Raw genomic sequence first — 23,028 nt, 5'->3', positions numbered from 1 at the left:
TTTATTTATTTAATTAGCACATTTATGATTTAAATATGATTTCGATAACTAGAAAATGGATTTGTTTTTATTTACAAATTATAATTAAGCTACTCAGTAAAACCTTTGAAAATGTTTTCTTTCAGTCATTTAGTGGTTAAAAAGGAGATTTATTCTTAAAAATGAACAGGAAAGTTAACTCATACCTTAAATGGCTAAATCACAAGAACTTATTTAAATCCTAGTGAAGTCCTTCAAACATAGCCATTTATGTTACGTTTCTCCAGTCTGTTTGCTTCTCGAGGTTATTAATGGCACAGGTCAGCTCTGTGAGGCTGATCTGAGCTCCTCTATACACAATACATACAGCCTCCACAGGATGGAGTTCCTTCTTGCCTCTTTCTCTGAAGAATACTGACTCTGATGCTTAACTGGAAGTGATTTGGTCAGTACTCTGTGTTGTGGGCCTTGCCCAGTCTTTTGGCCCTTGAGTTCTGGTAAACATCATGTGTAGTGATGAGCAAACTCTGCTGAATTTGCTTTGCCTTCAGTTTGGCTAAAATGAGGAAATGTTTGAGAATTTTGGCAAAATCTGTGAAATGTATTGACATCAATGTGGAAAGAAAAATTGGACTAGTTTATGTTGGCTATAATGGTGCCATTAAAAAGTGTCCCGTGCAGTTGACTAAGCCCTTACGTTGTTCCCCAAGTGCACATGTGTGACAATAGATAGATAGATAGATAGATAGATAGATAGATAGATAGATAGATAGACCATAGATAGATAGATAGATAGATAGATAGATAGATAGATAGATAGATAGATAGATAGATAGATATACAAATTACTTGAATCGATCAATAGTACAGGAGTAGGGTGTACAGTACTAATGCTGCTAGGTATCGTATGCTTACAGCCTTGTTAATCAGTCCAAGTGCCACCGTGCAGAATTAATCGAGATATGTATTTTTGCAATTTCTTCTGCAATCGTGTATATGATTTTAGGAAATTTTGTATATCGTATACAATAGGGATAAAAGCCAAAAAAAGCACATCAGGTTAAATTGAACATCAAAACAAATATAATTGCATTTTTAAACATTGATATACTTCTTAATAAAGAGTTTCCCTGTGATCAGACTGTTATTCATCAACATTGTGAGAAAGTAACAGGACAAAAAAACATCTAGGGCAACAGTGTACACAAAACTGCATTTTACACCATGACAGCTCAACTGCACAGACTGCTGCATCATGACAGCGCAGCTGCACACACCGTGTCATCAAAAAGTTTCTGACCAGAAACAATGTGGTTGTTGCTTTGCACCTGTCAAATTTGCCAGATCTTATTCTTTATGACTTTTGTTTGCTTGTAAAATTCAAACTGAGACTGAAAGGAATGTGATTTGCTACCATTGAAGTAATCCATAAAAAAATTACAGGAGAGTCTAGAAATGATAAAAAACGATGGATACAGGAAGTATTTCCAGGAATGGAAGAGGTGTTGGGACATTTGTTTTGCATCTCAAGGGGATTATTTTGACATGGTCTAAAAGGGATTTGCCTCTGATTTGAATGATAACATTTTTTTCAAGAAATCCCTTGAATTTTTAGGTACCCCCTTGTACATTCCAACATTCCTTTCTGTAGGATAGGATTATTAATTGTTTTGTCTGTCTCTATTATAATAAAAAAATCCAGGGACGAGATGTGACTTTTTCAGAGAGACATTTTCACACCCTGTGAGACAAGACTTTGTGCCAAGAGATTTAACCAGGCCCGGGGCCAGAAATAAAAGACAAAGAGTAGATGACAAAGTAGAACGTCGTAAAGAATTCAAAAACGTTGGCACGATAAACATGCAGAGCAGATTAGAGATAATGGAAGTACGAAAATTCAAAAGTTTCAAAAAAATGAAAGTAAAGATCACATTAGTGCAAACAAACAGAAATTATTACTTGGTGAAATAACGGAACAGCAGAAAGTGGTTAAATATATTGTTTGGATTTAAACTTTAAGTTGGAGACTTGTAGATCGTCTAATTCGTGTTGCCATCAGGGAAAAGTAGTGTTTCTTCCCAATGCAGAGGCCTGTCCGCGAGAATTAAAAGATTTGTTGTTTGGTGAAAGTGAAATCCACATACGCGAGTGGCAAAGACTCAAAGTGGCTTGGGCATTGCGCTGGCCACGGGAGTTGGCAAGCGAAGCGAGCAGGGGGCAAAGTCCCCTAGTTTTTGTAAAAAAAGGACTTTTATTTTGGCAATTAAAGGGTTTTATACCAAGCCTTGGTATAGAGTATATCCATATAAGATAATACATTATACTGGATAATACATTTAATTTGTTACTTTGTTTACTAATATATAAAATATAAAATCCAATGTTTGTCTGTCCGCTTTTCATGTGAGAAACTACTTAACGGATTTAGATCGTTTTTTTTTTCGAAAAATTCCTTGAACATTCTGGTTGATTTTGCGACTTCTCTCATTTCACTATGTATCATAGTTCACTTGCAGTACCTGATTAATTTGCGCGAATTCGAGATCTACGCAGCGGGCCGAGGGGAGGGGACTTCCTCACTCACTCGTCAGCTTCGGGGTGTCTTCCTTAACTCCACTTAGCTAGCGAACGAGATAACAACTGAATTCAACTTTGTTTGATATTTAAAATAAAGTGTTACTTAGGTCTTGATGAGTTTGAGTCCGGATATTCTTTTAAGTGTATGCCACATTGAAAAGATAGATTGCAATTCAGATTGTGGATCGTGATATGATTTTTTGGAAAGATCGCCCACCAATAATTTGACTAATCAAGTTTTCAAATTTATGTAGGATTCATTAACCCTTTGGTGAGCTACTTGGAAAGGGGTTGAGAGCTACCAGTGCTCTAAACACACACCAGGAACAGAGTGGTTTGTTGAAAACTCAGTTGCTATAATGTTTTATTCTTTTACTTTTCACCAAAAAAACTAGTCAGGACTATAGTAGTGGAGGAATTAGTGCAAATGATACTGAGAAAGAGTAAAGACTGGTCCCCTTCAGTGGCAAGCAGACTTGGATGTGATTTAAAGTTCAAATGTCAGAAAGAAAAGAAAAGTTTATAAAAGTGCTCATTCTTCCTCTACTATAAGAGATGGCCCTTTGGTCTCAGTTTTCAAATCTCACTACTTCAGTTTAGTATACCAGATTAGAGCTGCTGATTAAACTGTACATACTGCATCTCTATTGTTAGTCATTAGCACTAAAACATAAGTAACTTGATAGTTATAATTTGTTACTAACCCTCACCTATTCTCTTTCTCTTCTCGGTACTCAAAGGTGGCACTTGGTGCCACTACCCTACTGCCAAGTTGTTTTGCCTGCCTAAGGTAAAGTCAACTCTGATGGAGCATCGCAGGATTCCTCAGGTAGAGAGGTCCTTTCATTGAATTGGCTGGCCAAGTGCTGACTCAGCTGTGGAATGGCCAATAAGGAGAGGCAGCTTGATGGCCGAGGTCTCCAGGACTCTGAACTAATCCAAATCCTATTATGTGATATCATCTACTGTTGAATTCTGTTCTGTACTTGAAATATTTCTATTGCACCATTGTATTGCATTGAGGATTACTTGTGCTCTGTTCTGTGTATTGTATTGTATTTACCCCTTTTTTTGACACCCACTGCACGCCTAAACTACCTGGAAAGTGGTCTCTCTTTGAAATGCCTTTCCTGAGGTTTTTTTCCATTCTTTTTCCCTACAAGGGTTTCTTTTATTCCTTGTCTTCTTAAAGAGTCAAGGCTGGAGGCTGTGAAAAGGCAGGGCCTGTTAAAGCCCATTGCTGCACTCCTTTTGTGATTTTGGGCTATATAAAACTAAATTGCAATTATATTGTGTAGATAGATCGAAAATTTGCCTTTTTACAGAAACATTTTAAATAAATAAATAGAAAGGTAGCACACACACTATGGCCTGAACACATACATTAATAACACACTATACAAGCATATTGCTGCCGGTATAAAGCAGCCCTCCATAGCGTTTCTTGACACACTTCTGCTGAATGCTTCATTGGCTGAAGGTCCTCTGTGTTGCTGTGTCAGAGAGGGGATGTGCAGCATAATTACAGAGTTGTAGAAGATGTGAAGGATGTCACTACTCACATTAAAGGAACACAGTCTCCTGAGTAAAAAGAACCTGCTCTGCCCTTTCTTATATGGTTCCTCTGTGTTACGAGACCAGTCCAACCTGTCGACCTCAAGTACCTGTAACAGTGCACTACCTCTATATCCACGCCTTGAATAGTAACCGGACATAGAGGCTCTTTAGTGTGATGAAAGTCAATATCCAGTTTCTTAGTTTTGCTGATTTCAAGATTCAGACAATTCTTTCGATTCTCCACGTGACTCCTCTACTCTGTCTCATCCCGCTTATCGATACACCCCATAAGTGCAGAATCACCTGAGAATTTCTGCAAGTGACATGACTTTCTGTTATATTCACATTAGCATGTAGAAGTAAATTGATCCTAAATACTTACTCATTTGAAACTCCACTTTTTCTGTTTTTCAACATAAAATCTGTCAAAAAGTTAACTAGTCTTCAAACATTTTAATGTAACATTTGAGGAAAGATCAGCCAACACATGCTCTTCATTCAAAGGCATTGAGTATGCATGTAAAAACAGACAATAACTTTGAATAATCTTAGCATTTACTCCCCCGGGTGGAATTGAAGAGTCGCATAGTGTGGGGGAGGAACGATCTCCTCAGTCTGTCAGTGGAGCTACTTCTCTGTCTGGAGATGACACTGTTAAGTGGATTCTCCATGATTGACAGGAGTTTGCTTAGCGCCCATCGCTCTGCTGCAGATGTTAAACTGTCCAACTTTAATCCTACAATAGAGCCTGCCTTCTTAACAAGTTTGTCCAGGCGTGAGGCGTCCCTCTTCTTTATGCTGCCTCCCCAGCACACCACCGCGTAGAAGAGGGCACTCACCACAACCGTCTGGTAGAACATCTGCAGCATCTTATTGCAGATGTTGAAGGACGCCAACCTTCTAAGAAAGTATAGTCGGCTCTGACCTTTCTTACACAGAGCATCAGTATTGGTAGTCCAGTCCAGTTTATCATCCAGCTGCACTCCCAAGTATTTATAGGTCTGCACCCTCTGCACACAGTCACCTCTGATGATCACGGGGTCCGTGAAGGGCCTGGGCCTCCTGAAATCCATCACCAGTTCCTTGGTCCTGCTGGTGTTCAGGTGTAAGTGGTTTGAGTCGCACCATTTAACAAAGTCTTTGATTAGCTTCCTGTACTCCTTTAGTTTAATACTCCAGTTTAGTCCTGACTTTTAGGAAAATAGTTTTCAAATTTATCTAATGACTTTTTGTAAATCATGGATCACAAAGAGTTTTAGTTGCCTAATACTGTAATCTTCATTTCTCGTTTCTGTCTCATTCATTTAGTCAGTTAAGGCTTGAAGTTATCAAAGAAGTGGCTTTCAGTTCTTTGTATCCAAAGCGTATTTTTTTTCACTAAGTCTTCTGTTTTATTATAACTGTTGAATATTTTTTGATGTGTTTCCTGAAAGGATGAGTTAAACTTTTTCAAAAGCTGAAGTATGTCTGTAAGTTAACATAACTTCAGGTTCCAATCTGTATCCTGTATGAATTTAACAAGGTCACGGATTTTGTTTGATAGAAATAAAATTATTTCTGCACTCAGGTCATCAAAAAGTCTTTTTGAAAATGTGACACAAAAACCAGCAAACATCTACTAGTAATAAAAAAAATGTCTAACTTGAGTTTTTTACTTGTATTTGTATCAAACTTTACAAAATAACAATAATAGCCGCAGTAATATTGATACGTTTAGTTAATGCTCACAATTAGATGCCGGCGATACAAGCAATACTACATTTTCAGTAGCCATCATGACAGACTGCATAACCTCTCCTCCTGGCTTGGTTGGGCTCAGATCAATGTTGTATCAAATTCCAGCTATTCACCGATTGCTGCTAATTACGACTGATGGCTTATGGAACCTTTGATAGGTTTTCACAGAACCCTAGAGTTCCTCAGAGCACAGTTTAAGAAACACTGGTCTCGAGTATGTAAGTTCCCCTCATGTCTGTGTAGATTTAGTCTCCAGATTTCTACCAGAGACAAGCACGTTAGGATGATTAGCAACTCTAAATATGTGTGTGTTTGTATTTGCTCTGTGATAGGTTGGCATCTTGTTCATGACTGGTTCTTGAATTCTGCCTGCTGATGCCAGAATACATTCTAACCCAAGATACAGTATACTGAACTCAGCGGTTTAAATAAATGAATAAACAAATGAAGATGTTCAATTAAGAAGGGAGTAATGAGGCTCATCTGTACACCAGGGGTCTGTTGATCACTTGAAAAATGTATTTTTGAAGTGGGCCCTGTGACATCTAACATCCTTAGTTATGGTCCCACCAGAAGTATTTAACCAGTTAAAGGGTGCAATAAATGTCATCTCTCAAAGCTTTATTAATAGGCATGGGCTAGTCATTGTCACAGCAGCGTAAAAATACCTTATACAGTATTAGTTTTATCACTTCATATGGATTTAAAGTCAAACCCCTTTAACGCTATCTTGTTCTTTTTATGTATGATAAATCACTGATCCCAATGATCTCATTCACAAAATAGGTGCTATGTGCATTAGTTTGTATTTTGCAAATCATGGTTGATGAAACCTGCCGGAGTAACTTGATCTCGGCAAAAGGGGGGGCTCCAGGAAATCGGAGCATGTCTGAGCCTGGCCCTCCGAGAAAAATCAAATGTCGTCCAGAGGCCACAGCACAGCAAGGCAACACACAGCAATTAGTTGCTATTTGCATGGGTCGCTGAACAAGACAGCTCAGTGCTGTGCTCCAGTATTGCAGGGAACATCTGCAGGTCACTTGAGTGCCCAAACCCCCCTCATTTCTTTCCTGGCTCTTTCCCTGCTGCATCCTCATGGATCCATGGGTTCCACTGTGTTTATTCAGTGGTTCTGAAGGGCAGTTCAAAGGTTCATGGTTGGCCTATTGGTGAAGGTACTGACCTGGAAGTTACAATGGTGCAGGTTCAAATCATGCCATTGGCTCAAGTTTATCCATCTACTTTATGTTTGCTGTTTTTGAAGTTTTCTTGAGCAGAAGCATAAAGATGGGACCAACTAAGTGCACATTCTGCCACTTTTGAGTTATTTATACAACTAACCGCATGTTTATGGACTGAAACATGGGAAGATGTGCCCACAGATGGCAACTCATGCAAAAGTTAGAATATTGACCAAACTCCACAAAAAAGATTCTTAATGTTCACCAGTGCCCCCACCCCCCTTTAGTGGCATACCAAGAATTTGGAAAGCACTTAAGAAGAAAATGGCAAGTCTTTAGTGCAGGTGCTTCACAGCTTCAGAGTTTTGAGTTCAAATCCCTACTAGTCTGTGTGGACTTTATATGTTGTAGATGTGGTTTGTCTTCTGAGTGTTAGATTTTTCTCCCATATCCCAGCCTCCTTAGAGTTATGCTTAACCCCCGAAAAACAAGTCAGAAAAGTTGTTTTTTTCAACAAAAAAAATATATTATTCCATGTGTCACACATGCGTGACTAAAGTTCATCTTCAGGGCTTATTGGAGGTAAACACTACCACTTTGGGATTCAAGGGGGCGCTGTTAGTGGCAGCAACATCTTTTGTTTCTCCCACAACCCTTAGAAACCACCCAATGAAGGCAACTGGCTCCGCCTCCCTTCCAGTCCCTCCACTATAAAGCCCAGGCGCTCCTGGCAGGGGACGTCTCATTATAGAGAGAGCAGACCACAGAATGGAAATCCCACCTAAGTACTGACTACTGTAAAGAGTCTTAAATCTGGATTGCTTTACTTTATTGCTTGTATGTTCTGTTATTATTTTATGCGCCATTAAGTGCCTATTTAAGTCTTTTGGACACTGCAAATATTAAAAGGGGTTAACTGGTTAGTTTCCTAATGTTTTCTCTGTAACCAGTAGGAAAGGTTTGTCTAGTGTCCACTAAGATAGATTTAGTACACATCCATTATGTTGTATGTTTTGAGTCAAGAGCCTGATGTTGCAGCTTGACAAACAGCCTGATGTTGCAATCTGGACAGCAGAAGCATGTTTCTTTCAACATTTTTCTTATATTTTTACTGCTGCTTGCTCATGACAGTGTGAAATATCAATGCTTAATCCACACAATCAACACCATCTATTGTGTTATTGTGGGACTTCCACATATCCTCTGACAGAAATCAGAATCACTTTATTGCTAGCATGTGAAACATACCATAATTGACCTTGATTAGGTGTAAAACATGCGATACCAGACATAACCAACTTAAGAAAATACAGTTTCAACTCACCATTAACCTGACACTGACAATTTCTTGAACAATTACAAACTTCAGTAGTTAACTGAAATACATACAAAAGATATACAAAATAATATACATATCAAATAGTGTAAATTGAGCAAGTAAGAAGTATTTATGAGTAGGCAAATAACAGTTACCAGTTATACAGTATGTTGCAAAAACAGTTAGGAGTATCCCTATGTAAGTTTATTCACAATTTAATTTGAGGAAAGAAGCTGAGGAGATGGCATGTATTTCAGGTTGCAATAGACCTGTACCTCCTGTGTGACAGCAGTTTAATGAACAGATAGCTGCTGGGGTGGATGGAGTCAGCTGCAATCTTTCCTGCTCTCTTTTTCACTCAAGTGATGAACAGATCAGTTAATGTTGGGAGACAACAGCCAATGATTTTCTCATCGGAATAAATCACCTGCTACAACTAAGTCTTAGAAAGAGATGAGGCAGAAGGAAACCAAATGGCAATCCACAATACTCTTAATGATGGCTGAGTAAAAATGTAACAATATACGCCTTGATATGCCAAGCTTCTTAAGCTGGTGAAGGAAGAACAATCACTGCCTCACATTCTTGATGATTTAGGTGATGTGCTTGTCCCATTTTAAAGTATTAGTGAAAGCAGTCCCTAGGAATTTAAATGACTGAACCACAGACACAGTGTGGCCATTAATTTACAAAAGTGAACAGTTAGTGACTTGTTTTCAGAAATCAATCCTTATTTCCACTGTCTTAATAGTAGTGAGCTCAAGTTGTTATAAAAACACCATTCTACAAGATTCTCCACCTCTCTTTGTTAGGAAGACATTTCATTACTGGAATTGAGACCCACTATGGTTGTGCCATCTGCAGACTTTAGGATTTGTACAGATTTGTCCATGAAACATTGACAGTTACTGCATTATGAAGAAACCTAACATCTTTCTTGTCCTTGCACTTGATTGCAGTGATTTTGTCCTTTGCCACCCAGCTACCCACCATGGTAAAGCTTCACGTAACCAAATTCTCCCTGCATATCATGGCGGTTTGGTTATACAGAGTAGTATGCATCTATTTCACTATGCGTGTCAACTTCTGATTAGCAATTCACATTGTTATCACTATCACTCGATTTGAGAAATGTTTCAGTTTTAGTTTACAGCTTTTCATTGAAGGCTCCTCCACACTCATGAATATCAGTCTTAGAGTTACCATTAAGTGGTAGAAAGCAAAATATTCATGATTTTTTAAAAGATTAATTTTATTTCATCCACTAGATGGCAGCAGAGTACTATTCCAAAGATTTTTCAACTTATTACCATAAAGCATATCACTCCATGTGTGACTTGGGTTTAACCATAATTGCGTGGAATTCTGAGCTCAAGTCTCGCTCTTGATTAATGCCATGGAGGTTAAAGCCACATGAGTTAATTTAATTGGAAACTCTCATCTGTCATAGGCATGGAAAGAATTGACAGATTTTTAATTCTTTCTCCATTCCTTGGTGGTATGACGCTGTTATTAGTTAATGTTTAGTTCTGAACAAACAAAACTCTGGCCTGATAAATAAATAATTATGTAGCCTTTGAAAGGCTAAAGAGGGACAAGCAGCTTTCAGCCATAACAGGTCTGTGATGCAACTACTTGTCCGAGCAGATTGTGCTGCCCAGAATGGATCAACATGTGGGACGAGAGGCCTGGGTAAGCTGTTAAAGTTGCAATGGAGACTGGGGCTTGCGATTGTTTTCCAATGAATGAGGACTTCTCAGTAAGTCTGGGTCATTAGCTTGAATTGATTAAGTTCCTGTTCATTGTATACACTGCATGGCACTACTGTAGATTGGATAGTTTAATGAGGACTTCAGATCAGTTGTCCTGGTTGCTCATGGCCTCTGGCACATTACCACAAACCTGGCTATCTAAGGAAGTAAAACCATCATAGTTGGTAACTGGTGACTCTACATTGGCTCAGTGTGTGCATGTTTCTGGCAATGTAACAGTGCTCCATGTTAGGTTATACAGCACCCTGATGTGTAGTGGACAAATTCAAGGAAGTTCTGCCCAAGCTTTATAATGCACTAGTGAGGCCACTTCTCAAGTACTGTGTGCAGTTTTGGTCTCCAGGCTACAAAAGGGACATAGCAGCACTAGAAAAGGTCCAGAGAAGAGCAACTCGGCTCATTCAAGGGCTACAGAGAAAGATTAAGTGGAAGAATCGGTGAAGAATATAAATGTATTTTGATTTATCACTCAGGCATTACTATTGAATGATGGTTTTTCTTATGATATATCCTTTCCTTAGAAAAGAGAGTGGCCAAGCATCATTACTACTATGAAAAATCCCAGCTCCTTTACGTAGCTAACACATTCATAGATCTTGAACTAGTTTATGAATAAAGAGCCTTCAACAGTTGGGATTAGTTGTGCCAGAGTGGAAACCATCCAAGTGAGTAAGGAGCACCTTTGTGCTGAAAGTTTATTCAGTTTTTATATGTAGTCAGAACATACTGGATAATTTCTTTCATTTTTGTGCTGCTTTGTGTTTTTGTAATGGCTGGAAAAACAAAACAAAATGGAAGTCAAGCTGGTGCACTTTCTGCTTTTAGATGTCACTTAATTGCATGTACTCTGCTGTTCACTGTGGGTTTCTTCACCTTCTCTCTAGCACTTACTGTACTTTGAACACTTTACTTGGAGTGTGGCCATTTGTTGAACAGAGAGCTGAAAGTTACGTTTGAGAGGTTGGGAGTAGGCTAAGATGTTATTAAAAGATGGATTCATGGATAATAATACTAACAGTTGGAGGGGAAAGAATAGGAGAAGATGTGGTCAAGACAAAAAAAGGTCAATCAATGAAATAAATACAAGGAGTAGGCAAACAAAATGGGAAAATTACAGGCATGGGTGCCAACAATGCAAATGAGTTAAAGAAAACTGAAAAAACAAAGTTTAAGAACGAAAGTAAATCCTCCCACCAAAAAAAAAAAAAAAAATTGATAAAAAGATGAATGATTAAGATGGATGTGAAATCTGTGAGGAAGACGTTTAAGGAATAACTGACTGAAGCAAAGATGGAAATATTAAACATCTGTGATAGGCCGAAATCTGAAATAATTTCCTAGAGATATTTTTTCCTTTCAAAAATGTTTTCTTAAGCGGAGTCTTTCCCTTAATTCAGTCAAAGTTTGGATACCCTTTAACACCCTGCTTGATTTTAAATAGCTTGCTGCCATGATGTCAAACATCACACGTAGTGTCATGGCAACACAACAACAGTAACCATAACACCCAAAAACTGATAAAATAAAAAAAAAATAAAAATAACACAAAATACTAATTATTTCCTGAACTCTGACAAATACAAGAGAGACTTAAAAAGTGAGCCAAAAGTGGCAGTCGAATTTTTGTTTATATACACCAGCAAATCTCCACAAGGTCTTCAGGGGACTAAGACTACATCTGGTGGGTGTGGCCAGAAACAAACTGCATGAATGGGCGTGGCCAGAGGCAAGCTGCTCAGGGTGGGTGTGACCATAAGCAGACTGCATGGGGTTGATGTGGCTCAAGAGTATCTACATGTGGGAGACATTCATAAAGATGGACATGCTCATAAGAGTGGAATGGCATCAGAAGGATGAGGTGCATTCATGTGACTTCTCTATTTTAGCAAATCATGGCTTACTACTTACAAGGGCCCTTTGCCCCTCATGGTGCATAGGATATCAATAGGCATTTGCCAGTGACTTCTACCCTGTGCAGCTGGCACTCATTGCCCCCATTCCAAGCACAAGTCTTTGGACTCTGTGCCAAGTGTTTCTCAGTCACCCTTGTTTAAGCTTCCTTTTTGGGTTCCAAGTTAGGGCCTGACTTGTGATGTTGGTGCTTACCTTTCTCAGGGTGTGACCAAGCTACATCCACCTCCTCCTCAGGATCTCCTTTTCTTAGGCAGTGCTGTTAAAGTGTTGATTGTCTCTGGCTACTGAATCTGTTGTATGCAGTGTAGGCAGTTATTGATGAAGGACTGGGTTTTCCTCAGAGTGGCTGTTGTTGTTCTCCATCTCCCTGCTAAATATAACTGCACAGAATTAATGTTTGTGCAGAATAAGCAAAGCTTAGTGGCTCAGCAAAACTCTTTGGAGCTCCAGTTGTTCCTCGGTTGGATAAATGTTGCCCTCACCTTGCTGATTTGAGTCTTACATCCGCATCTTTTTTGCCTAGTTTATCCACCGCACTATCAATCAATCAATCAACATTTATTTATATAGCACATATTCATACAAACAAAAATGTAGCTCAAAGTGCTTTACAAAATGAATAGAAAAATAGAAGACACAATAAAAAATAAACATAAGTCAACATTAATTAACATAGAATAAGTAAGGTCCGATGGCCAGGGTGGACAGAAAAAAAAAAAAAAAACTCCAAAAGCTGGAGGAAAAAAAATAAAATCTGTAGGGGTTCCAGACCATGAGACCGCCCAGTCCCCTCTGGGCAATCTACCTAACATAAATCAAACAGTCCTCTTTGTATTTAGGGTTCTCATGGAAGGACCTGATGATGATGGTCACGTAGACTTCTGGCTTTCAGTCCATCAATGTTGGTGCATCATGATGCTTTGAGTAGGTGGAGGTGGCGCAGGCCGCCACCACAAAGAAACCAGAAAAAGAAACAGAAGAGAGTTGGGGTCAGTACGGATTTTAGAGCCACCATGAATAGTTATTGTGATGAATTGAACATACAGAGTATCAGTATTAGGTTAAAGTGAAGTTATGAGAAGGCCATGTTAAAGTAATGCGTTTTCAGCAGTTTTTTAAAGTGCTCCACTGTATTTGCCTGGCGAATTCCTATTGGCAGGCTATTCCAGATTTGCAGGTAAGTGAGGGAGTCCACTTTTTTTAAGGATTCCCCTACAAGTCAGACTGGTTTACAGTCTGAGTTGATCTTCAGCAGCTTTTTTTCCCCCCTTGTGAATGTTAAGACTCACCTGGACTGTAACATCAAGTACATCTGAGGCTTTCTTTTGCATCTGTCGATGGTTATGGAACAGGAATGTTATATCATCAGCAAATTTCAGGTCGTTGCACTGACTGCACCATGTCCACTGGCTAGCTAATGAAAGAGTCATATAAAGTACAGGTTAACTGTAGTGCTAACTAGCGGTCAAGTGATCTGCTGTATTACGCCGAATATGTGTGCCCTCGGTTGACCGAATGGATGCACTGGTGCTGATCAACTAAGTTGAAGAAAACCAATTAAAGTGAATCTTTCTTGGACATAGACTGAATTCAGTCAATTACTATCACTTATGAATATTATTAAACAGCCATTGGTATTCTTCGTTCTGAAGATGCTTATTTCTAAAACTTTGTAATCATCTGAAGCAGCTTATTTTTATCGGTTGAATGGACTTCACTAAAACAGGCGGCTTGTCACTTAAAGAAATGTTTGTTAATACTGATCAATTAACATGAAGTTTCAATATTTCAATATTAATTTAGCATTGCTGTTCCCTGTCTGCTTCTAAGTTCAAGTTCTATCTCTGAGTCCTTGATGCTGGCTCAGTGGACATTGTATGTTCTCCCTGTGTTTGCATGAGTTTCCCTCCAGGTGCTCTTATTTCCTCTCACATCCAAAAGATGTGTACATCAGACTAATTGGTCACCCTGAGTTACTTTTTGCCTTGTGTAACCATTCAGTTGTGTATCCTCCACCCAAAAATAATATTTTTACAATGTGTTACTTTCCCCATGTAGTTTCTAGTGGTGGCCACAAAATGTGAACTCCCATGTTTTTATAGAGAAATTACATATTAAAGCCTCAATAGGATCCTATGGTGACCATTTGTGGACAATGGTAAATGATGTGAAAAACGTCCATGAAAATGATGCCACTTGTGTCACATAATCAATATGTCACTTACTTATTTGTATGGTCATATGTTTATGGTTGAATACTGTGCCTTTGAATTAAACAAGATTCTTAACCAGTGAATGAGAGGAAGAGGCAGATTTTCAATTCAACTGTACAGCATTGTTTTGAACGACGTATCTCCTGTTGATCTTCAGTGCTCAGTTTTCAGAAAGTAACTGTTAATAAGATTATTAACATAAAAAGAACATATTTTGCATGTTTTGACCATATGAATGGATAACAGACATGTGAATTATAAGCATGAGTTAAGTGAACATTTCTTTTCCTTTTTCCACAGATGCTTTTCATATCATTTGCCACTGTCTAGAAATGGTCACTGCAGGGTTCCAATGAGTTTGAGTCCTCAATATAGAATTTTTCCATGATAACAAGAGATTAATATTTTTTTCTGCCACCACTACAGACTACATAGTATAAGTAACATATTGAAAAAAGATCCTTCTTGAGTGGAGTATTCCTTTAACTTAAACAACTACCTTACCTCAAAAGTTCTGTCTTCCAGTATCCAGCATGGAGCGCTTGTCCCCTGAGTTGATGTTCTTTCTTGAATGCAGGGCATACGAGAGTCTTCTACCCGTCTCTTTCATAACTATGAAATAATCATACAAGATAAATATGCTGCAAAAACAGATATATGTATTTAATTTGCTTTAAATGTATCTTTGACCCCAAAATACAATGTAGGATGAACATTTATACATACATATTGTGATGGGCGGCCATGGCCATTACTTGGCTTGGATGACAGCTGGAAGGAAGGATCGGGGAGAAAGCATCCACAAGGCACTACCTTCCCTGGGACGCTAGAAGATAGTCCTCCTGGACTCTGTGGCATTACAGATTTCTGCAGGGCATGCTGGGAGTTGGAGTTTGGCACAGCCCTGTTGGGTTCCATGGGGGCTACCAGTGGGAGCTGTAGAACCCTATCTTTGGGTTTCCATCACACCTGGGATTAGTTCCAGTTAACCCTGATGAGCCTGAAACACTCCCAGGTGTAACATAAAAGGAGCCGCTTCACTCCATTCAAGGAGTCAGAGTCAGGAGGAAGGGGGATGAAGCTTGATCATTGAGGAGATGGAGGGATGGAGAGGAAAAGGAGACAGAAGAGAATGTGTTATTTGGTGCTGTTTGTACTGAGCTGTTGTGGGGAGCGAGGGAAAAGCACTTCCCCGCTTGTAAAAGAAATGTGTGCTGTGCTGGAACTCATGTCTCTGCCTGTCTGTGTTGGGGTTGGGGAGGCTGGAGCACCCCTGGTTTCCACAATAAGTAAATAAGTAAGAAGCCAATGGAATGCACAGTTGTCATTCAGTTGTTCAATGGGAAAAGCTGACAGTTATACAAGTCGGGCCCGGCTGGGTGAGGGCAGCATTGGTCGGTTACTGGTTTCACAATGGATCCTTGCCATTATAAACACTCACATATTTACATATTCATAGAATTTGTTATGAACCTTGCCAGGTATGGACAACTGCCATCTGAGTTGTTTATGTTATTTCTGGACTGCGACCAAATAACAACTTCCCCTGTTCTAATCACTCATGGCTTCTGCAGACAGTGTCCCTTGGTCACCCTGGCCATATATTGATTCAGCAAACATCAGAACTTTTAAATAGCCTGCCTGTGTCATCTGATATTCATGTCAGCTTCACTGTGTTAGCTTATTAATGGCTTTGAAATAAATTTCACAGATTACAGTGGCACACTTCAAACCTATTACTGCACTTGCCAAAATGAACAATCTCAAATGCAATCCATTGCTTCTTCCCCATAAATAATGGCAGTACTGGACTAATTCTGAGTGGCCAATGAGCGCATGTTACACATTATTAGGATATTTGTCAAAATATGCACATCAGTGTGGCCAACAAGGGATGGCCTAGAGCCCCAAACACCAGGAACAACGGAGCCAAACACAATTTAAGATAAAATAAAATGATGTTTAATGTACAAAAATTTTCTTACAAGGTTAAATCACAATGATAACACTTACAATCAGTCACCTTTCATTTTGTTCCTTCACAAGTGTTGTCCAACCCTACCTGACTATGATTTTCTGATGTAGATGAGGTGGCATCTTTTATGCAGGATCAAGGAGTACTTTTGGGACCAAAGCATTGCACATTGGAAGCAACTCCAAACCAGGAAGAAGTCCCACATAGCAAGCATAGCGTTCCATTGCAGCTCCCCCAGCAGCACCCAAGGACCCCAACAGGGCTGCTTGTCAGAACTACAGTTCCCAATATGCCCAGTGGGTGTACATGTGAGAGTTCCACCAGGGTGATGCTGCCACCCTGTGTGTAGGGGAAGTACATGGCCCACGGGAAGCAACCTCTCTACCATTATGGCCTCCCAAACGGGAAAGGTACGACCAACCAACACAAACAGGATGCCTGTCCATCCACATTCTTCCATTATGACCTCCCAGGTAGGAAAATAACCTTGATTCCCACTGGGAAGCCAGTCCATCCACTCCAACACTTACACCAGAGTAAAGTCACTGATACCGGGAAAGCCAAAGGATGGACCAGCAATTCAACCCAAATTGTAGGAGTGATAATCAAGAAACTGACATGCTTCAGACTCACCTGTAGTAATATTATCATTCAATTAATTAAGACATATTTATTAAATTTTACCAGCAGTACCCAGAGATAGAAGTACTTCTGTTTAAAATGATATAAGAGTCCAAGTGGAAAACAATTCGGCTCATCAGACTTGAATCCCACCTAAGCTGGGCTTTTCAAGTCATTAAGCCATAAATATTTTTTGTACAACCAAAAGAAATCAAACACTAAAGAACTGCTAACCCACACAAAGTTTATTCAATGTTAGATACATCATTATCTTAATTTGGTATGCAGAACAGGGTGCAATGTGGAGTATCAGGACAAGAGGTTATGCTAAAATGTGTACACCTCATCCAGAATAATATGTGCAGTTTTGCAGGACGTAGTTGAAGTCAGAAGTTTGCATTCACTAGGAAGAATATTTTAAAACTCACTTTCAAACCCCTCTACAGATTTTATACTAACAAACTCTAAATTTGGCATATTGTTTAAGACATCTATATTGTGCAGGCTAAAACTAACTTTTTCCATCCATGTTCACAGACCTCAGAGTATTTCACTTTCTTTAGACTTTATCATAATTCCAGTGGGTCACAAGTTTACAAACACTTTATTCGTATTTGGAAGCATTGCCTTTAAATTGTTTAACTTGAGCGAAACGTTTTGGGTCGCCTTCCACATGTTTCTTACAATAAGTTGCTGGAATTTTGGACCATTCTTCCAGATGGACTTGTTGTAAATGGGACAGTTTTGTAGGCCTTGTTGCTCGCAAACGCTTTTTCAGTTCTGCCCATAAATTTCAGTCAGATCGAGATCAGGGTTTGTGATGGCCACTCCAATAACTTGACCTTGTCCTTAAGCCATTGGAGGAGTGCTTGAGGTCATTGTCTATTTGGAAGACCCATTTGCGAATGAGTTTCAACTTAATTGCTGAGCTTTTGAGATGTTGCTGCAGTGCATCTCCATCATTTTCCTTCCTCATGATGTCATCTATCTTGTGAAGTGCACCAGTCCTTCCTGCAGCAAAGTGCCCCAACAAAATGATGCTCCCACCACTATGCTTAATAGTTAGGGAGGGTATCCTTTCGCTTGCAAGCCTCAATCTTTTTTCCTCCAAAAAAAACAATGGTCATTATGGCCAACCAGTTTGATCTTGGATTCATCAGACCAGAGGACATTTCTCCTGAAGGTAATATTTTTTTCGCCATGTGCCACTGCAAACTGCAGTTTGGCTTTTTTATGGTGGCTTTGGAGCAGTAACTTCAACCTTGCTGAGGAGGAACATTATAGGACTCATTTTACTGTGGATATAGATACTTGTCTACCTGTTTGCTCCGGCATCTTCACAAGGTCCTTTGCTGTTGTTCTGGGATTGTGATTTGCACTTTTCATGCCAAAGTATGTTCTCCTTTGGAGACAGAGTGTGTCTCCTTCCTGAGAGATATGATGGATGCATGGTCCCATGGTGTTTATACTTGCATGTTATTGCTTGTACAGAAGAATGTGGAACCTTCAGATGTTTGGAAATTGTTCCCAAGAATGTACCAGATTTTTGGATGTCCAAAATTTTTTTTCTGAAGTCTTGCCTGATTTCTTTTGATTTCCCCAAGGAGGCAGTGAGTTTGATGATAGGCCTTAACATAAATCCACATATTGACTCCAATTAGGATAATTGGCTCTCAGAAGCTAATTGTCTATTTGCTTAAAGGCTTGACCACATTTTCTGGAATTCTCCAAGCATTTCAAAGGCGCAGTTAAGAAAATGTTTGTAAACTTGTGACCCCCTGGAAGTGTGATATAATCAATAAAAAGTGTGTGAACATTGTTAAAAAATGACTTTTGCCCTGTACAAAGTAGATGTCTTAAATGTTATACCAGATTTACAGTTTGGTAGTATAAAGTCTGTGGAGCGGTTATTGAGTAAGTTTTAAAGAATTCACTCTAAGTGTATGTAAATATCTGACTTCAACTGCAACAGTGATACAGAAACTGCAAAGAAGAGCCATTAGAAAGAGAAATGACATAAAAAAACAGACAAACAGGATGAAAACCAAATACAAGTAAAAAGAATGTAGCATTGACCTCTGCCAGGAGGAGCCAGGAAGTAGAGATGGCAAATGTTAACACTGAAAACCTTCAAAAAGAGTATAAAATTATATCTATGAAAAGAAGTACAAGGAAGTACAAGACATAAGTTGAAACAGTCAGCAGTTAAAAGGCCCAGAGAACCAAATTTGGACAGCATGCCTACATACCCATTCATTTGCCAGTTAATTAAAAATATTCAGTTTGTCTTTGGTAAGTAGGAGAAATAGGCTCAATTAATTAACTTCCTACTATATGGCACTCTTAGCATTGTAAAATATCACAAGCCACTTTATATTGTTAACAAGGAAAAAAATGCTAATGGAAACACCTGGAAAATTAAAACCAAAAAAGGACCCGAGTGGGTATTAAACTAAGGTCCATGGAGCTGTCAGTTAGAGCCACCAACAACTGTGCCACTCTAAAGATTCAATCCTTGTAAATACTTTCTGAAGCTGAAATGTGGAAGAAACTGAAATTGCTATAATTAGGGCCACAGCACTGCAGGCTGTCAAACTTTGGCCTTCGTAAGGTCAGCATAAGGAAAGCAGTAAACGTCTGCACTTCAGCATGAATTCCAGTGAATGTGGGATGGCACTAACACAAATAATTGTTGGAATTGGGGGGGGACTTTGTCTCCAGTAGATGACAGAAACAGTAAAGTCCATCGAGTGGAGTAGCCTTTAGATTCTGAGTTGTGGGGGTTAGTGGAAGCTGTTATTAACTGTTGAAGGCTGGATTGCTACTCTGCTAACTTTTGGCTCAACCACTGCTTCTGAGGAGGGAATTTCCAAATGATGTTCAGTGTACATCTTTTCAACTGTGGCCTGTCATGTTCAATTTGTAAAAAATGAACAACAATATTTAAGAGGCAGAAATGTACTGCTTGTTTAACTTAAAGCACTCTGCTTTCTTATTGCATCAGAGTGCAAGTTATTTCTGTTGATCCTTCACATACTGCATATTTTAGAGGCTTTGTATGCAAACTTGTGAATCAGTTAATATAAATTCAAGCAGCTTTTATTAGGATGGGTGCTGCTGCTTCTAATTTTGACTCAGCACACAGGACTGCAGACAGTTGGTTTGATTCATTCTGAAGATAATTTTCCTAAAACAATTTAGCAATACTTGCATTGTTAAATTGCTTGATAGACTAAGGTGTCAACCTTCTTTCACTTAGCCTAGAATACTTTGGCCAAGAAAATGGAAACAACTGCAAACTTAATCAGTATGGTTTCATGAACACCATGTATGCACTGTGACACACCATCTGGAATACGCCTTGAAGGATCTGGCACACTTCATCTAAGAGACCTTGAAGCAAGTCATGTCTTGTTGATGAAGTTGGAAATGTAAGCATGGAAGTCATTTCAGAATCTCTTATAAACAATTAACTGGGTTCAGGTCTGATGACTGGGGAGGCCTCTTATGACACAAGGAACACTTCATTGTAGTGTTTGCTCATTGGGTTGTCTAGAAGGTAAATATTTCTTGGGGCAAGAAGAGAATATCAGCAGCCTTGGAAAATGATGACCTCCCAGAAGGACTAAGCAGTGTTGAAAACACCTCACATCATTACACAAAATATACAAGGCAGGAACCAAACGTGAACAGGAAGTCAGTCTATTAAAGGTCACACTCAGGCACAAACCCAACCATCTCATTGCAATGAAGAAGTCAAAATGACAATGCAGGGTTTAGTGAACTCAAGAAATGTTTGATTTCCATGCCTGTCTCACAAAGGATATGCTGAATGTTTAATCTAAAGGGAAGCAAGGTCCCCACAGGCAGCACCTGCCAAGGAGGAGATAGGCCAAGCGAGTAGTTTTAGGTTAATGTAAAGAAACAGCATTTTTAGTTTGCAAATTGCCAGCCTTAATTTAAGATAAAAGGCAGTGGACTGCATCCACCTTTTAAATCAAAAGAATGTTGGTGTTATATTATAGCTTTGTGTTTATCTTCCTTTTTATTGCTGTTTCTGTTAATTTTGATCTATTGGTTTTCATGTGGGCGGCACGGTGGTGCAGTGGGTAGTGCTGCTGCCTCGTAATTAGGAGACCCGTTCGCTTCCCGGGTCCTCCCTGCGTGGAGTTTGCATGTTCTCCCCGTGTCTGCATGGGTTTCCTCCTGGTGCTCCGGTTTCCTCCCTCAGTCCAAAGACATGCAGGTTAGGTGCATTGGCGATTCTAAATTGTCTCTAGTGTGTGTGTGTGCCCTTCGGTGGGCTGATGCACCCTGGGATTGGCTCCTGTGACCCAGTAGCTAGGATATAGTGGGTTGGATAATGTGTTTGTTATGTTTACATAAGTCTTGTTAATATTGTTATGCTTATTTGTCGTTTAAGATTTAGGTATTGCGTAAATGTGTTTCAAGTATGCATTCCTTGTTTTCTCTGGGCAGAACAAAGAGAGGAGGGGCCACCATTATGTCACTTCTGAGGACCCGCCCTCAGCCTATATATTTCTGGCAGGCATGTGAGGTTCATTAATATTCGTGTAGAAAATTTTTGCTTTGGATTTTCTTGTTTTTGTCTTGAGATTTAGTCTCTGGATTTCATGTTTGGACTTTTTTGCGTTTCATTGCCTTTTTGTGTTTGTTTTGCCTTGTTCAGTTTTTTTTTTTTCTTCTTTTTTTTGGTGCATAACACAAGAAGTACCTTCTGTGATATCCATGTCTGTCTGTCTATCTGTCTTCCTGTCTGTATGAAACTCAGAACCTCCATGGAATGATTTTGTTGAAATCTGGACGACTTTTTCTTTATTGAAATTTGGTTGCCCCTATTGCTAGCCAGGATTTGGCAGTGTTGTCCCCCTCTAGTGGACATTATTGGAGGAGTTCAGAACCACAAGCTTCAGAACTCCAAGTTCACAACAGTGAGTATTCAATTTTTGTTGAGGTATTTCAATCAGATTGTGCTGTATAAAATCATGAAATTTCAAAATCTGCTATTGAACACATTGGCAAATCTTTAAACTAGTTTTTCTTAAAACAGTGAAACTTTTAGTCTGCTATGGATTACTGTTTCTATTTGACCTTTACAGCAGCTACAACTTGTGCATTTTAAATATTTTCCTCTTTTAGTTGTCAACAACTCTGGACCAATTATTATGGCTAGATATGTGATCTGAACTGTGAGGCAGCAGTGCAAACCATTGTGTCAAATAACAGTCACGGATGGAATGAATACCTCAAACAAAACACAACAAACAGAAAAAAATGTTCGCCTAGGCTGGCTGCACAGAGAAATTCCAGGAAAATACACAATATTATATGCCAATTTAATATATAGCATGACTGTGAAAAATATCAAACTTACCCTTGAAAGATTTGGTATTGTAAAACTCCTAGCAAATAAGCCGTCGGTCTCTTTTGTGTTACTGCATGTGTTTTACTGCCGCGTCTGCCTTGCGAGCGGTCTTCTGTGTTGATATTTATGCAGTTATCAGATTTCTATAATCTTTGTATTTATTATATAAATTGTATTATCCTGTTTCTTAAAATGAATGAGCTTCAGTTACCTTGTTATAAGTCTAATGACTGGACACCCCTTAATACAGAGAAAGGTAAGAAAACAAAATTGGGAGCCGTACCTAATTATTTAATTATTTACTGGCATTTCCAAAGGCAAAACTGATAATTAATTAACTGAGTTAAACACCCTTCTTTTTCCTACAGCTAAACATTCTCTATGATGCATGAAAAAGCTGACTGTAACCCAAATAACAAGGACAGGGCAGAATTACAGTTTGTGCTGTTCTGAAGGAGTCACTTCAAGGTATGATGTACACCAGAATGATTGTGAGATATGCTTTATCAGCACTTGAAGAGCTGATTTTCCTACTTTGTATCCTCAGACTAGAACTAAAATCTCTAAGATTAGTATCAATGTTGGAATTCTGATTATACAATAAATAATCTTTAGATACTTTCAATGAATTACTGTGTCTTAACTAATATTAATAGGTAGATGCCTTTCTTCTTTCATAGGGTAATATTGATACAGATTATGCTAGTATTGGTTATTTTGTATTAACAGTTATTTTTCTTGTGATAACCTATTGGGTATACTTCTAAAAATATTGAGATTAAGAAAAATGAACAATAA

General features: G+C 38.9%; 1 long non-coding RNA gene across 2 annotated transcripts in view; it reads left to right on the top strand.

Annotated features, from left to right (window-relative positions):
• Window positions 1–9,934: 9,934 nt before the first annotated feature.
• LOC120538796 overlaps window positions 9,935–23,028 on the top strand; it is a 42,117-nt gene continuing 29,023 nt past the window's right edge. For both annotated transcript variants that reach the window (XR_005635514.1, XR_005635515.1), the window contains exons 1-2: window positions 9,935–10,041; window positions 22,599–22,698. This is a non-coding gene — a long non-coding RNA (uncharacterized LOC120538796). The remainder of the gene's footprint in view (window positions 10,042–22,598; window positions 22,699–23,028) is intronic.

This window comes from Polypterus senegalus, chromosome 11 (assembly GCF_016835505.1).
Source record: "Polypterus senegalus isolate Bchr_013 chromosome 11, ASM1683550v1, whole genome shotgun sequence".
In the NCBI taxonomy this organism is placed as follows: domain Eukaryota; kingdom Metazoa; phylum Chordata; class Cladistia; order Polypteriformes; family Polypteridae; genus Polypterus; species Polypterus senegalus.
The sequence above is the reverse complement of the archived record's forward strand: the minus strand, read 5'-3'. Positions and strand labels throughout refer to the sequence as shown.